The following is a 14846-nucleotide window of genomic DNA, read 5'->3' as shown; positions in this document are numbered from 1 at the left end:
TTTATTTCTTTTTCTTCTCTGATTGCTGTAGCTAGGATTTCCAGAAATATGTTGAATAATAGTGGGGAAAGTGGACACCCTTGTCTTGTTCCTGATCTTTGGGGGAATGCTTCCAGTTTTTCACCATTGAGAATAATGTTTGCTATAGTCTTTTCATATATGGCTTTTAATATGTTGAGGTAGCTTCATTCTATGCCCATTTTTTGAAGAGTTTTCATCGTAAATGGGTGCTGAATTTTGTCAAAGGCTTTTTCTGCATCTATTGAGATGATCATGTTTTTTATCTTTCAGTTTGTTAATATGATGTATCACATTGATTGATTTGCGTATACTGAAGAATCCTTGCATTCCAGGAATAAACCCACCTTGATCATGATGTGTGAACTTTTTGATGTGTTGCTGAATTCTGTTTGGTAAAATTTTGTTGAGGATTTTTGCATCTATGTTCATCAGTGATATTGGCCTGTGGTTTTCTCTTTTTGTGTTGTATTTGTCTGGTTTTGGTATTAGGGTGATGGTTGCCTCATAGAATGAGTTTGGAAGTGCTCCTTTGCAATTTCTGAAAGAGTTTTAAAACAATAGGCATTAGCCCCTCTCTAAATATTTGATAGAATTCTCCTGTGAAGCCATCTGGTCCTGGGCTTTTGTGTTTTGGAAGATTTTTTATCACAGCTTCAATTTCAGTGTTTGCAATTCAGTTGCTCATAATTTCTATTTCTTCCTGGTTCAGTCTTGGAAGATTGAACTTTCCTAAGAATCTGTCCATTTCTTCCAGAATATCCATTTTATTGCCATATAGTTGTTCATAATAGTCTCTTGTAATCCTTTGTATTTCTTCATTGTCTGTTGTAACCTCTCCTTTTTCATTTCTAATTTTGTTGATTAGATCTTCTCTCTTTTTTTCTTGATGAGTCTGGCTAAAGGCTTGTCAATTTTATCTTCTCAAAAACAAACTTTTAGTTTTATTAATCTTTACTATTGTTTCTTTCAATTCTTTTTCATTTATTTCTGCTCAGATCTTTATGATTTCTTTCCTTCTACTAATTTTGGGTTTTTGCTCTTCTTTTTCCAGTTGTTCTGGGCATAAATTTAGGTTGTATATTTGATGTTTTTCTTGTCCCTTGAGGTAGGATTGTATTGCTATAAACTTCCCTCTTAGAACTGCTTTTGCTGCATCCCATAGATTTTGAGATATCGTGTTTTCTTTGTCATTTGTGTCTAGAAATTTTTTTGACTTCCCTTTTGATTTCTTCAGTAACCTGTTGATTATTAAGAAATGTGTTGTTTAATCCCCATGTGTTTGTGTTTTTTACAGTTTTTTTCTTGTAATCAATATCTAGTCTCAAGGCATTGTGGTTGGAGAAGATGCTTGATACAATTTCAGTTTTCTTAAATTTACTGAGGTTTGATTTGTGACCCAAGATGTAGTCTGTCCTGGAAAATGTTCCATGTGCACTTGAGAAGAAGGTGTATTCTTCTGCATTTGGATGAAATGTCCTGAAGATATCAATGAGATCCATCTCAGCTAATTTTAGACTTGTGTTTCCTTGTTAATTTTCTGTTTTGATGATCTGTCCAATGGTGTGAGTGGGGTGTTAAAGTCTCCCATTATTATTGTGTTACTGTAGAGTTCTCCTTTTATATCTGTTAGTGTTTTCTTATGTATTGAGGTGCTCCTATGTTGGGTGCATAGATATTTACAATTGTTTTGTCTTCCCCATGGATTGATCCCTTGATCATTATGTAGTGTCCTTCCTTATCTCTTATAATCTTCTTTATTTTAAGATCTATTTTGTCTGATATGAGGGTTGCTGCTCCAGCTTTCTTTTGCTTCCCATTTGCATTAATATATTTTTCCATCCTCTCACTTTCAGTCTATATGTGTTTGAAGTGGGTTACTTATGGACAGCATATGTATGGATCTTGTTTTTTATCCATTCAGCCAGTCTGTGTCTTTTAGTTGGAGCATTTAATCCAATTACGTTTAAAGTAATTATTGATATATATGTTCCTATTGCCATTTTCTTAATTGTTTGGGTTGATTTTTGTAGATATTTATTTCTTCTCTTGTATTTCTTGACTATATAATTTCCTTTAATATTTGTTGTAAAGCTGGTTTGGTGGTACTGAATTCTCTTAACTTTTGCTTGTCTGAAAAGCTTTTTATTTCTCCATCAATTTTGAATGAGATCCTTGCTGAGTACTATAATCTTGGTTGTAGATTTTTCCCTTTCAGTACATTAAATATATCCTGCCATTCCCTTCTGGCCTGCAGAGTTTCTGTTGAAAGATCAGCATAAATGTATGGGGTTTCCCTTTTATGTTTGTTCCCTTGTATATTACTTGTTGCTTTTCCTTTGCTGCTTTAAAAAATTTTTTTCTTTGTGTTTAATCTTCGTTAGTTTGATTAGTGTGTGTCTTGGCATGTTTCTCCTTGGGTTTATCCTCTATGGGACACATTATGCCTCTTGGACTTGATTGACTATTTCCTTTTCCATGTTGAATAAATTTTCAACTATAATCTCTTCAAAAATTTTCTCATACCCTTTCTTTCTCTCTTCTTCTGGGACCCCTATAATTCGAATGTTGGTGTGTTTGATATTGTCCCAGAGGTCTCTGAGACTGTCCTCAGTTCTTTTCATTCTTTTTACTTTCTTCTGCTCTTCAGAAGTTATTTCCACCATTTTATCTTCCAGCTCACTGATTCGTTTTTCTGCTTTGGATATTCTGCTATTGATTCCTTCTAGATTATTTTTAATTTCAGTAATTGTGTTGTTTGTATGTTTATTCCTTTTTTTTTTAATTTAGTCTTTTAATAGGTTCATTTTTTTTTTTTTTTTTTTTTTTACTTTACAATATTGTATTGGTTTTGCCATACATCAACATGAATCTGCCACAGGTATACACATGTTCCCCCATCCCGAACCCCCATCCTTCCTCCCTCCCCATACCATCCCTCTGGGTCGTATGTTTATTCTTTAATTCTTCTAGGTCTTTGTTGATTGATTATAGCATTTTCTCCATTTTGTTTTCAAGGTTTTTGATCTTCTTTACTATCAGGATTCTGAATTCTTTTTCAGGTAGTTTGCTATTTCCCCTACATTTATTTGGACTTCTGTATTTCTGGTTTGTTACTTCATTTGTGTAGTATTTCTTTGCATTTTCATTTTTTTCTTAACTTACTGTGTTTGAGGTCTCACTTTCCTAAGCTTCAAGGTTGAACTTTTTTATTCCTTTTGGTTTCTGCCCTCCTAAGTATGATCCATTGGTTTATGAAAGCTTCTTATAGGGTGAGACTTGTGCTGACTGTGTTTGTTTATTTGTTTGTTTGTTTGTTTTTTCTCTCATGGGCAAGACTGGGGTGGTAATCTTGTCTGCTGATAATTAGGTTTATATTTTTGTTTTGTTTGTTTAGATGAGGTGTACAGGGTGCTACTGGTGGTTGGGTGATGCCGGGTATTGTATTCAAGTGGTTTCCTTTGTATGAGTTCTCACTATTTGATACTCCCTAGGGTTAGTTCTCTGGTAGTCTAGGGCCTATGGTCTTGGACTCAGTGCTCCCAGTCCAAAGGCTCTGGGCTTGATCTCTGGTCAGGGTCAAAGATTCCACAAGTGATTTGTATGACATTAGATCAGATCAGATCAGATCAGTCGCTCAGTCGTGTCCGACTCTTTGCGACCCCATGAATCACAGCACGCCAGGCCTCCCTGTCCATCACCAACTAAAGGAGTTCACTCAGACTCACGTCCATCGAGTCAGTGATGCCATCCAGCCATCTTATCCTCTGTCGTCCCCTTCTCCTCCTGCCCCCAATCCCTCCCAGCATCAGAGTCTTTTCCAATGAATCAACTCTTCACATGAGGTGGCCAAAGTACTGGAGTTTCAACTTTAGCATCATTCCCTACAAAGAAATCCCATGGCTGGTCTCCTTCAGAATGGACTGGTTGGATGTCCTTGCAGTCCAAGGGACTCTCAAGAGTCTTCTCCAACACCACAGTTCAAAAGCATGAATTCTTCGGCACTCAGCCTTCTTCACAGTCCAACTCTCACATCCATACATGACCACAGGAAAAACCATAGCCTTGACTAGACGAACCTTTGTTGGCAAAGTAATGTCTCTGCTTTTTAATATGCTGTCAATGTTGGTCATAACTTTCATTCCAAGGAGTAAGCGTCTTTTAATTTCATGGCTGCAGTCACCATCTGCAGTGATTTTGGAGCCCAGAAAAATAAAGTCTGACACTCTTTCCACTGTTTCCCCATCTATTTCCCATGAAGTGGTGGGACCAGATGCCATGATCTTCGTTTTCTGAATGTTGAGCTTTAAGCCAACTTTTTCACTCTCCACTTTCACTTTCATCAAGAGGCTTTTTAGTTCCTCTTCACTTTCTGCCATAAGGGTGGTGTCATCTGCATAGCTGAGGTTATTGATATTTCTACCGGCAATCTTGATTCCAGTTTGTGTTTCTTCCAGTCCAGCATTTCTCATGATGTACTCTGCATATAAGTTAAATAAACAGGGTGACAATATACAGCCTTGACGAGCTCCTTTTCCTATTTGGAACCAGTCTGGTTGTTCCATGTCCAGTTCTAACTGTTGCTTCCTGACCTGCATACAAATTTCTCAAGAGGCAGGTCAGGTGGTCTGGTAGTCCCATCTCTTTCAGAATTTTCCACAGTTGATTGTGATCCACACAGTCAAAGGCTTTGACATAGTCAATAAAGCAGAAATAGATGTTTTTCTGGAACTCTCTTGCTTTTTCTATGATCCAGCGGATGTTGGCAATTTGATGTCTGGTTCCTCTGCCTTTTCTAAAACCAGCTTGAACATCAGGAAGTTCACGGTTCACATATTGCTGAAGCCTGGCTTGGAGAATTTTGAGCATTACTTTACCAGCGTGTGAGATGAGTGCAATTGTGCGGTAGTTTGAGCATTCGTTGGCATTGCCTTCTTTGGGATTAGAATGAAAACTGACCTTTTCCAGTCCTGTGGCCACTGCTGAGTTTTCCAAATTTGCTGGCATATGGAGTGCAGCACTTTCACAGCATCATCTTTCAGGATTTGGAATAACTCAACTGGAATTCCATCACCTCCACTTCTTTGTTCATAGTGATGCTTTCTAAGGCTCACTTGACTTCACATTCCAGGATGTCTGGCTCTAGGTCAGTGATCACACCATCGTGATTATCTGGGTCATGAAGATCTTTTTTGTACAGTTCTTCTGTGTATTCTTGCCGTCTCTTCTTAATATCTTCTGCTTCTGTTAGGTCCATACCATTTCTGTCCTTTATCGAGCTCATCTTTGCATGAAATGTTCCTTTGGTGTCTCTGATTTTCTTGAAGAGATTCCTCCTCTTTCCCATTCTGTTGTTTTCCTCCTTTTCTTTTCATTGATCGCTGAAGAAGGCTTTCTTATCTCTTCTTGCTATTCTTTGGAACTCTGCATTCAGATGCTTATATCTTTCCTTTTCTCCTTTGCTTTTCGCTTCTCTTCTTTTCACAGCTATTTGTAAGGCCTCCCCAGACAGCCATTTTGCTTTTTTGCATTTCTTTCTATGGGAATGGTCTTGATCCCTGTCTCCTGTACAGTGTCACGAACCCCGTTCCATAGTTCATCAGGCACTCTATCTATCAGATCTAGGCCCTTAAGTCTATTTCTCACTTCCACTGTATAATCATAAGGGATTTGATTTAGGTCATACCTGAATGGTCTAGTGGTTTTCCCTGCTTTCTTCAATTTAAGTCTGAATTTGGCAATAAGGAGTTCATGGTCTGAGCCACAGTCAGCTCCTGGTCTTGTTTTTGTTGACTGTATAGAGCTTCTCCATCTTTGGCTGCAAAGAATATAATCAATCTGATTTTGGTGTTGACCATCTGGTGATGTCCATGTATAGAGTCTTCTCTTGTGTTGTTGGAAGAGGATGTTTGTTATGACCAGTGCATTTTCTTGGCAAAACTCTATTAGTCTTTGCCCTGCTTCATTCTGTATTCCCAGGCCAAATTTGCCTGTTACTCCAGGTGTTTCTTTTCTTCCTACTTTTGCATTCCAGTCCCCTATAATGAAAAGGACATCTTTTGGGGGTGTTAGTTCTAAAAGGTCTTGTAGGTCTTCATAGAACCTTTCAACTTCAGCTTCTTCAGAGTTACTGGTTGGGGCATAGACTTGGATTACTGTGATATTGAATGGTTTGCCTTGGAAACGAACAGAGATCATTCTGTTGTTTTTGAGATTGCATCCAAGTACTGCATTTTGGACTCTTTTGTTGACCATGATGGCCACTCCATTTCTTCTGAGGGATTCCTGCCCGCAGTAGTAGATATAATGGTCATCTGAGTTAAATTCACCCATTCCAGTCCATTTCAGTTCGCTGATTCCTAGAATGTCGACATTCACTCTTGCCATTCTTTTTTGACCACTTCAAATTTGCCTTGATTCATGGACCTGACATTCCAGGTTTCTATGCAATATTGCTCTTTACAGCATTGGACCTTGCTTCTATCACCAGTCACATCCATAGCTGGGTATTGTTTTTGCTTTGGATCCATCCCTTCATTCTTTCTGGAGTTATTTCTCCACTGATCTCCAGTAGCATATTGGGTACCTACTGACCTGGGGAGTTTCTCTTTCAGTATCCTATCATTTTGCCTTTTCATACTGTTCATGGGGTTCTCAAGGCAAGAATACTGAAGTGGTTTGCCATTCCCTTCTCCAGTGGACCACATTCTGTCAGATCTCTCCACCATGACCCACCCATCTTGGGTTGCCCCACGGGCATGGCTTAGTTTCATTGAGTTAGACAAGGCTGTGATCCTAGCGTGATTAGATTGACTAGTTTTCTGTGAGTATGGTTTCAGTGTGTTTGCCCTCTGATGCCCTCTTGCAACACCTACCATCTTACTTGGGTTTCTCTTACCTTGGACGTGGGGTATCTCTTCATGGCTGCTCCAGCAAAGCGCAGCCATTGCTCCTTACCTTGGATGTGGGGTATCTCCTCACCGCCGCCCTTCCTGACCTTCAATGTGGGAGTGAGATTAAAACAAATACCCAAAAATGAGAAACCAAACAGGAACCACAGACATATGGCAGTTACAAAATCAGACACATAATAATTAAAATAATGGAATATACACATATACATATATACCCATAAGCAAAGTCAAAACAGTCCAACAAATATTAAGTACAGTAGATGGAAATGGGAACAGAGAGAATCAAAAATTATATTTACCGGTTAAGAACAAAACTAACTAAAGCACAGACTGGAAAACAAAACTAAAGCAAGGTGCCTAGTGAAGAATAAAGCAGTGAAAACAAAATTAACAAATATATTGAGATAAAAGGAGAGAAAGAAAGAATAGACATGCAAAGTTAAATAGAGATAGACGAAGAAGATTTATATACATTAAAGATTAACTACAAGGGGAGAAGAACAGTAGGAAAAGCATACAAGAAATAAATGTAGAAAAAATAGAATAGGTTTTTAAAAATTAAAATTATAAAAAAGAGAAAAGAAAAAAAAGGAAGAAGAAAGGAAAAAAGAAAAACTCCACAGAACTGCAAAAGCCCAACATAGAGGCAGAGGTTTATAGTAATAATAAAAAGTGTGACTGAATATACACATATACACCCATAAGCAAAATCAAAACAGTCCAACAAAAATAAAGTACCTCACCTCCCTGTACTGATCTCTGGACCTGCTGTGGGGTCAGCTCAGATTCTAAATTAGCCCTACTCCTGTGTGTTCTTGCCTCCAGTGTCCACAGCTAGCAGAACTAGTGCATTTTCTTTTGTGAGAGATCTGTTTCCTTTTATATTTTCCTTAGACACACAGTCTGCCTTGTTGATCCTGTGGATTTAATCTGCAACTTATATGGCTGGTGGGAAGCTTTTGTGTCCTCTTCCTTAGCCACACTGCCCCTGAGTTTTGATTGTGGTTTTATTTCCATCTACATGGGGTTGTCCACTGGGATTTGCTTCCTGAGGCTGCCCTGGAGGACTTGGGTCTGTCCCTGTGAGGGCCAGGTGTGGAGGTGGTGCAGCTGCTTGGGTTGCAGGGGTTCTGGCAGCACCACAGTGTCAGGGGAATTTGTGGCTAGGGCAGCAGGACATATACTCTAGAATGGTATGGCAACCAGTATTGGCCAATACACTCCAGTAGTCTTGCCTGGATTCCAAGCTAAGCTATTTCAAATCCTAAAAGGCAATGCTGTTAAAGTGCTGCACTCAATATACTAGAAAATTTGGAAAACTCAGCAGTGGCCATAGGAAATGGCCACTGGAAAGGTCAGTTTTCGTTCCAATTCCAAAGAAAGGCAATGCCAAAGAATGCTCAGACTACCACACAATTGGACTCATCCCACATGTTAACAAAGTAATGCTCAAAATTCTCGAAGCCAGCCTTCAGCAATACATAAACTGTGAACTTCCAGATGTTCAAGCTGGATTTAGAAAAGGCAGAGGAACCAGAGATCAAATTGCCAACATCTGCTGGATCATCAAAAAGCAAGAGAGTTCCAGAAAAACATCTACTTCTGCTTTAAGACTACACCAAAACCTTTAACTGTGTGGATCACAACAAACTGTGAAAAATTCTTCAAGAGATGGGAATACAGGACCACCTGACTTGCCTCCTGAGAAATCTGTATGCAGGTAAAGAAGCAACAGTTAGAACTGGACATGGAGCAACAGACTGGTTCCAAATAGGAAAAGGAGTAGGTAAAGGCTGTATAATGTCACCCTGCTTGTTTAACTTACACGCAGAGTACATCATGAGAAATGCTGGGCTGGATGAACCACAAGCTGGAATCAAGATTGCTGGGAGAATTATCAATAACCTCAGATATTCAGATGACACCACTCTTATGGCAGAAAGCAAAGAACTAAAGAGCCTCTTGATGAAAGTGAAAGAGGAGAATTAAAAAGTTGGCTTAAAGCTCAACATTCAGAAAGCTAAGATCATGCAATCTGGTCCCATCACTTCATGGCAAATAGATGAGGAAACAATGGAAACAGTGAGAGACTTTATTTTGGGGGGCTCCAAAATCACTGCAGATGGTGACTGCAGGCATGAAATTAAGACACTTGCTCCTTGGAAGAAAAGCTGTGATCAACCTAGACAGCTTATTAAAAAGCAGAGACATTACTTTATGTACAAAGATCTGTCTAGTCAAAGCTATGGTTTTTTCCAGTAGTCATGTATGGGTGTGAGAGTTGGACTATAAAGAAAGCTGAGCACTGAAGAATTGATGCTTTTGAACTGTGGTGTTGAAGGAAACTCTTGAGAATTCCTTGGATTGCAAGGAGATCCAACCGGTCCATCCTGAAGAAAATCAGTCCTTAGTATTCAATGGAAGGGCTGATGCTGAAGCTGAAACTCCGATACTTTGGCCACCTGCTGCAAAGAACTGACTCACTTGAAAAAACCCTGATGCTGGGAAAGATTGAAGGTGGGAGAAGAAGGGGACAACAGAGGATGAGATAGTTGGATGGCATCACTGACTCTATGGACATGAGTTTGAATAAGCTCCAGGAATTGGTGATGGATAGGGAAGCCTGGTGTAATGCAGTCCATGGGGTCGCAAAGAGTCAGACACGACTAAGTGATTGAGCTGAACTCAACTGATTCTTGCCTGGAGAACTCCCCTGACAGAGAAGCCCTGCAGGCCATAGTCTACAGTGTCGCAGAGTTGGACACGACTGAAGTGACCCTGTGTGCATACATGCAAGACTTTTTGTCTGTGGAAGGTCTGCCTTAGTGAGAGTTGAAGGTGGCACAGCTGCTTGGCTTGTGGATACCCTGGTGGCACCAATCGTACAGGGACACATAATGCCTCCACAGCAGGAGTTATGGCCCTACCAGAGTCTTTTTTCAGTCCTCTTGTAGCTGTTGATCAGAAGGCCTCTTTGGCTAGTCTTTCTCCATAGCTCTGCCCATTCAGGAACTTAGAGGACTCCCTTGCCTGGGGTCCTTTTCTGTTGTTCAGTGAGTCAGGCACATAGAGGGGTCCCCCTGGCTGGGGACCTACTCTATAGATCGACACATCAGGCATTTAACAGGTCACCCTGGGTGGGGTCCTACTCTGTAGTTCAGTGCATCAGGCACTTGATGGGTTAGCCTCTCAATTGTTCAGCTGCTGATACTGGCAGGTGAGGAGAGAGAGGCTATGGTGATGGAACCACCCCCTACTCATGACTCAGCAGTATCACCTTGCTTCTATGGCTGCCTGGCTTTCCTCCACAGGAATTTACCACCATAGTCTCCTCCCTCACATCCCCTCGATTGGTCTCTCCACAATCAACAGCAGTCCTTGCTGTGGGATTGCCCCACAATCCCTAAACTCCAGCTCCCACCTGCTGTGTCTTCCAGGGAACCTGCGTCCCTGTCCGGGGTATGTATGGCTGCAGCCAGGACTATCTGATTCTCATTCCATTTAGGCTGCCACAGATCAGCTGTTTCACTCTCAGCCTTAAATATTTCTCCATTGACTTAGATAGTTGCCCTGATGTGAGGATTGGACACCTGCTTTAGTTCCCCCATCCGCTGAGGGCAGGTCCAATCCTACTAACACTCCTGTTTTTCCCCCAGTTCCTTCGTCCTACCGAGTTTTGCGTGGTTTATACATTCTTTTCCACTGGTCAGGTACTCCTGTCTACTCTCAGATGGTGTTCTCCATGCACATCTGTGTCTGAAGTTGTATTCCCTATGTATCAATGGAGAGGAATATACTCCATGTTCACCTATTCCTCCACCATCTTTCTCTCTCTCTCTCTTTTTTTTAAAGCTTTATAATATAAAGGAAGGTATTGGGGAAAGAAAAGAAAATTCCTCACACATGTATATATATTCAACTTCCTACTGCTTTCTAGAAGCCTTGAGTATTTCCAGTCAACTTCAGAGGCAAAGGCAACTATTGACTTCCCATAAACCTTGGGTTTCAATTATTTATTACTGAGTAACAAAACAGCCCCAATATTATTGGCTTAAAGCAAAAGCTATTTTATTTCTAAGGATTCTGTGGGTCTGGTATTCAGCCTTGGCCCAGTGGGGATGGATCAGCTGTGCTCCGCATGGTGTTGACTGATATTACTCAGCTGGGGCCAGAGAATCCAAGATGGTGCCACTCACGTCTGGTGCCTGGGCGTTAGCTGTTGATTGGTGTTATTTAGTTCTCTTCCATGTGGTTTCTTTTTCTTTCCACATAGTCTGTCATTACCAAGTATTCTAACCATTCCTTTTTGAAAACTTGTTTTCTGGCTTCTAAAAATGAGGGGGGAAAGTAATACAAGATCTCTTAAGACCCAGGCCCAGGCTCAGAATCATGTGTCATCCCTTCTGCCTCATTCTGTTGGTGAATGAAGTCATAAAGCAACCCGAGTCAGGAAAGGGAAATGGACCACGCCTGTTGATGAAAGATTATTATGCAGGCACAGGCATAGGAGGAATTATATGTGGCTGTCTTGCAAGCTACTTATACAGTACTCTGCTTTTTCTTTCCTTTTACAATGCTCTGCTTTTTCTAGGAATTTTCTTTGATGCCAACCAGTCCTTTATCATAGATTACCGCCCATATTTAAATACTTCTAATTTATATCATCTTTTGGGAATTATGAATATGTGGAAATTTTTTGTTGTAGCTTTTTTCTTTTAAAAAATTTTGTGCTTTAAAATGTCAAAAAGATCACACACTTTTGGCTGTAAAAATGATGTGCTCTATATTTCCTTGTATCTCATAATACCAGCACAGCAAGTTTTTAATAAATAAGTATCTTGATTATAAATGTTGAGTGACAGAGAATGTGTTTAGGCTATGTACAGTGTTGTATTAGAGTTCACTAGATTGTCCATTGCTAAATCTCTTGCAGATTATTGTGATTAGTTAGTTCTAACCTTTTCCAAACCCCTGCATTTTCTCATCCTTATAGTATATATGCGATTATAGATAATAATTGCCAATGGAAGTATATAGGGGGAATCCTATTTAGAAAAGAGCAATTAGAAAAACAAATAAATCCACAAAGTAGTATCAACTCTTTTTTGAAGTATACTGAAAGGCAATGGCACCCCACTCCAGTACTCTTGCCTGGAAAATCCCATGGACAGAGGAACCTGGTGGGCTGCAGTCCATGAGGTCGCTAAATGTCAGACATGACTGAGCGACTTCACTTTCACTTTTCACTTTCATGCACTGGAGAAGGAAATGGCAACCCACTCCAGTGTTCTTGCCTGGAGAATCCCAGGGACGGGGGAGCCTGGTGGGCTGCCGTCTATGGGGTCACACAGAGTGGGACACGACTGAAGCGACTTAGTAGCAGCAGAAGCAGCAGCATTTTAAAACATGCCTGATTTATGGAAGTTTCAATTGCTCGATGTTTGTAATATTTTACAATGAAATAAAAATTATATTCATAACTAGTTAAGAATGCTTAGAGGCATAGTCAATCATTTGATGATTCACAGCTACCCAGGAAATTCAAGCACTCCACCCTCATTTTGCAAGTAAGCACAGATCTGATTAAGTGGGAGCTGGAAAGAAGAATTACACGGTGACCTGGACAAAAGTGTCATGTCAGCATTAGCATCAGATAAACTGAATGAAGTGGCTGATTGTACTGCTTCTAGTCAGAGTTATTTTGGAAAATTTGAATGAGAAATCCTCCTTTGTCCATCACAGGAATGACACTTCGTATATATCCAGTCATATTAAACAATTGTAGAATCACAAAGCTAGACAGGATTTTATGAGATTAGCTGATCTATTCCTCACCTTGAGATAAAACTTGAGTGCTGCAAAATCCTCGAGGCACTGAAATTAATTTATTCTTTGAGAAAAATAAGACTCATTCATGCATTCAACAAATATTTGTTGTGTGTGAACCATACGGGTGCTTAGTTTGCATCAACAAATAAACCTGGCTAAGATCTTTGCCTTTGTGAGGCTTTCAGTTTAATAGGAGGATATAAATGATTCCATGAGTTTCCCCTTTGTCAATAACAATAATCCTTACTTGGTTTTAAATGTTTTTTAAATTGATTTGCTCATATGACAAAAAAAATCTACCCACAAAGTAGACCCAATCACTAACAAGTTGTGAGTTGTGAGAAATAAGTTTGGAATTCATTTACATTAACAAACCATTTCACTTTCAGATGAAAATGCTAAGATTCAAAAAGTATGATTCTTATTTGGAGTAAAACCTTCTAACACCCAATCTAATGTTCTTTACTGTTTGCCCTCCTTTCAAAAATATCTTTCTTTTCCTACATTGACTTAGTTATAGAATGTATTCATACCACCTAGAACAATGTTCATATGCTTTAGCTGTAAATCCATGTGCATGCTAAGTCACTACAGTTGTATCTGACTCTTTGCAATCCTATGGACAGTAGCCCGCCAGGCTCCTCTGTCCATAGGATTCTCCAGGCGAGAATACTGAAGTGGGTTGCAAGCCCTTCTCCAGGGGATCTTTCCAACCCAGGGATGGAACCCGTCCGTGTCTTGTCCATCTCCTGCATTGTCAGGCAGATTCTTTACCGCTAGAGCCACTTGGGAACCCTATGTGACAGAAACCCAAAGTAAATAGTTGAGACCAAAAAAAAAAGTTGTTATAAGGAAATTTCAGTTTCTCAAGGACTCCACAACACAAATAGAGCTAAACTGGGGAAATGAGCACTCAAAATCCATGAGGACTGTTTTTAAGCCCCCTTGCTGCATTCTTTTCTGAGAAGTATCTTGCTACTTGAGGTCAGAAAGACCTAGTGTTTTCTGGGGTTAAACTGCCTGAGTTTAAATCCTCACTATTTCACTTGTTAGGTGAGTGACCTGGTCATTTAAACTCTCTGATCTCAATTTTCTCATATATTAAAATTAGGATATAATTATAGTGGCTACATAAGATTACAGCAGAAAAGCAAATTAAGTGGTATCCAAGACTTGGGACAATGCTTGCTTCATAGGAAGTATCAGGAGACATGAACTGCCGTTATAAAGTGAGAGATGTCAAGACTGAGCTGGGAGAGCTGCCCTGCCACAATGAGGGTGTAGTTGATTAAGACAGCAAGTCAAAATACAAGTAGGAATTAAGGCTTTACTCACTACTGCCATAGGAAATTACAGTGTTATTTGCTCAATCATGTCTGACTCTTTGCCACCCCATGGATTGAAGCCCACCAGGCTCCTCTGCCCACAGGATTCTCCAGGAAAGAATACTGGAGTGGGTTTCCATTCCCTTCTTCAGGGGATCTTAGTGACCCACGTATCGAACCTGGGTTTCAGAAACCCTGCCAAAGGAAAAGCACGTCTATAAAAAAAACTCATTGCTTCCCAAATGTTTAACTTTTGTCTATAGGATGACACTGAGAGACAGTCGGTGTAACAGCACAGATGGGATGGGGGAATTGTGTCACTGCTGGAGGAATCCCAATCAAGAGGATCAGTTTTATGGACCTGAGTGGGGAATGTAGAGGAAGGAAGAAAGGAAGGGCTAGGAATGGACAAGTACTGGGTGTTATTTAATAATGAAATAACATATTCTCAAGGCTACCCCTTTCTGTGAATAGGATGTTCTCAGAGCCCAGGGTTCCAATAGTGAGGCCTCTGAATAGAGGCTCCTAGGCTAACAATGCAGATATAAATAAAAGTATGGCAGGCCAAAAGGCCTGAGTTCTTGACGGAAATTCCCTTCAACAGACCTGTCAGGTAAAGCCTTTGTAATTGCCTATGGTCAGGTTTAAAAAAAATCATATATAGGTTTTTAGCCAGGGGCTGGATTTCTCAAGAGCCTTCTCTGTTCTCAGGAGGGCTTTCTGCTAGATGGGTGATGTTTCATTCTCCAAAGTTTCAACA

The 14846-nt window shown here is 40.1% G+C and overlaps 1 protein-coding gene across 3 annotated transcripts in view; it reads left to right on the top strand.

Moving 5' to 3' along the window:
• The window catches only part of GRID2 (glutamate ionotropic receptor delta type subunit 2), a 1644075-nt gene that overhangs the window by 1186848 nt on the left and 442381 nt on the right, over positions 1-14846 (top strand). The gene's annotated exons all lie outside the window — the stretch shown is intronic.

This window comes from Bos indicus x Bos taurus, chromosome 6, assembly GCF_003369695.1.
Source record: "Bos indicus x Bos taurus breed Angus x Brahman F1 hybrid chromosome 6, Bos_hybrid_MaternalHap_v2.0, whole genome shotgun sequence".
Lineage (NCBI taxonomy): Eukaryota > Metazoa > Chordata > Mammalia > Artiodactyla > Bovidae > Bos > Bos indicus x Bos taurus.
Note: the sequence above shows the minus strand (reverse complement) of the source record. Positions and strands in the feature narration are given on the sequence as shown.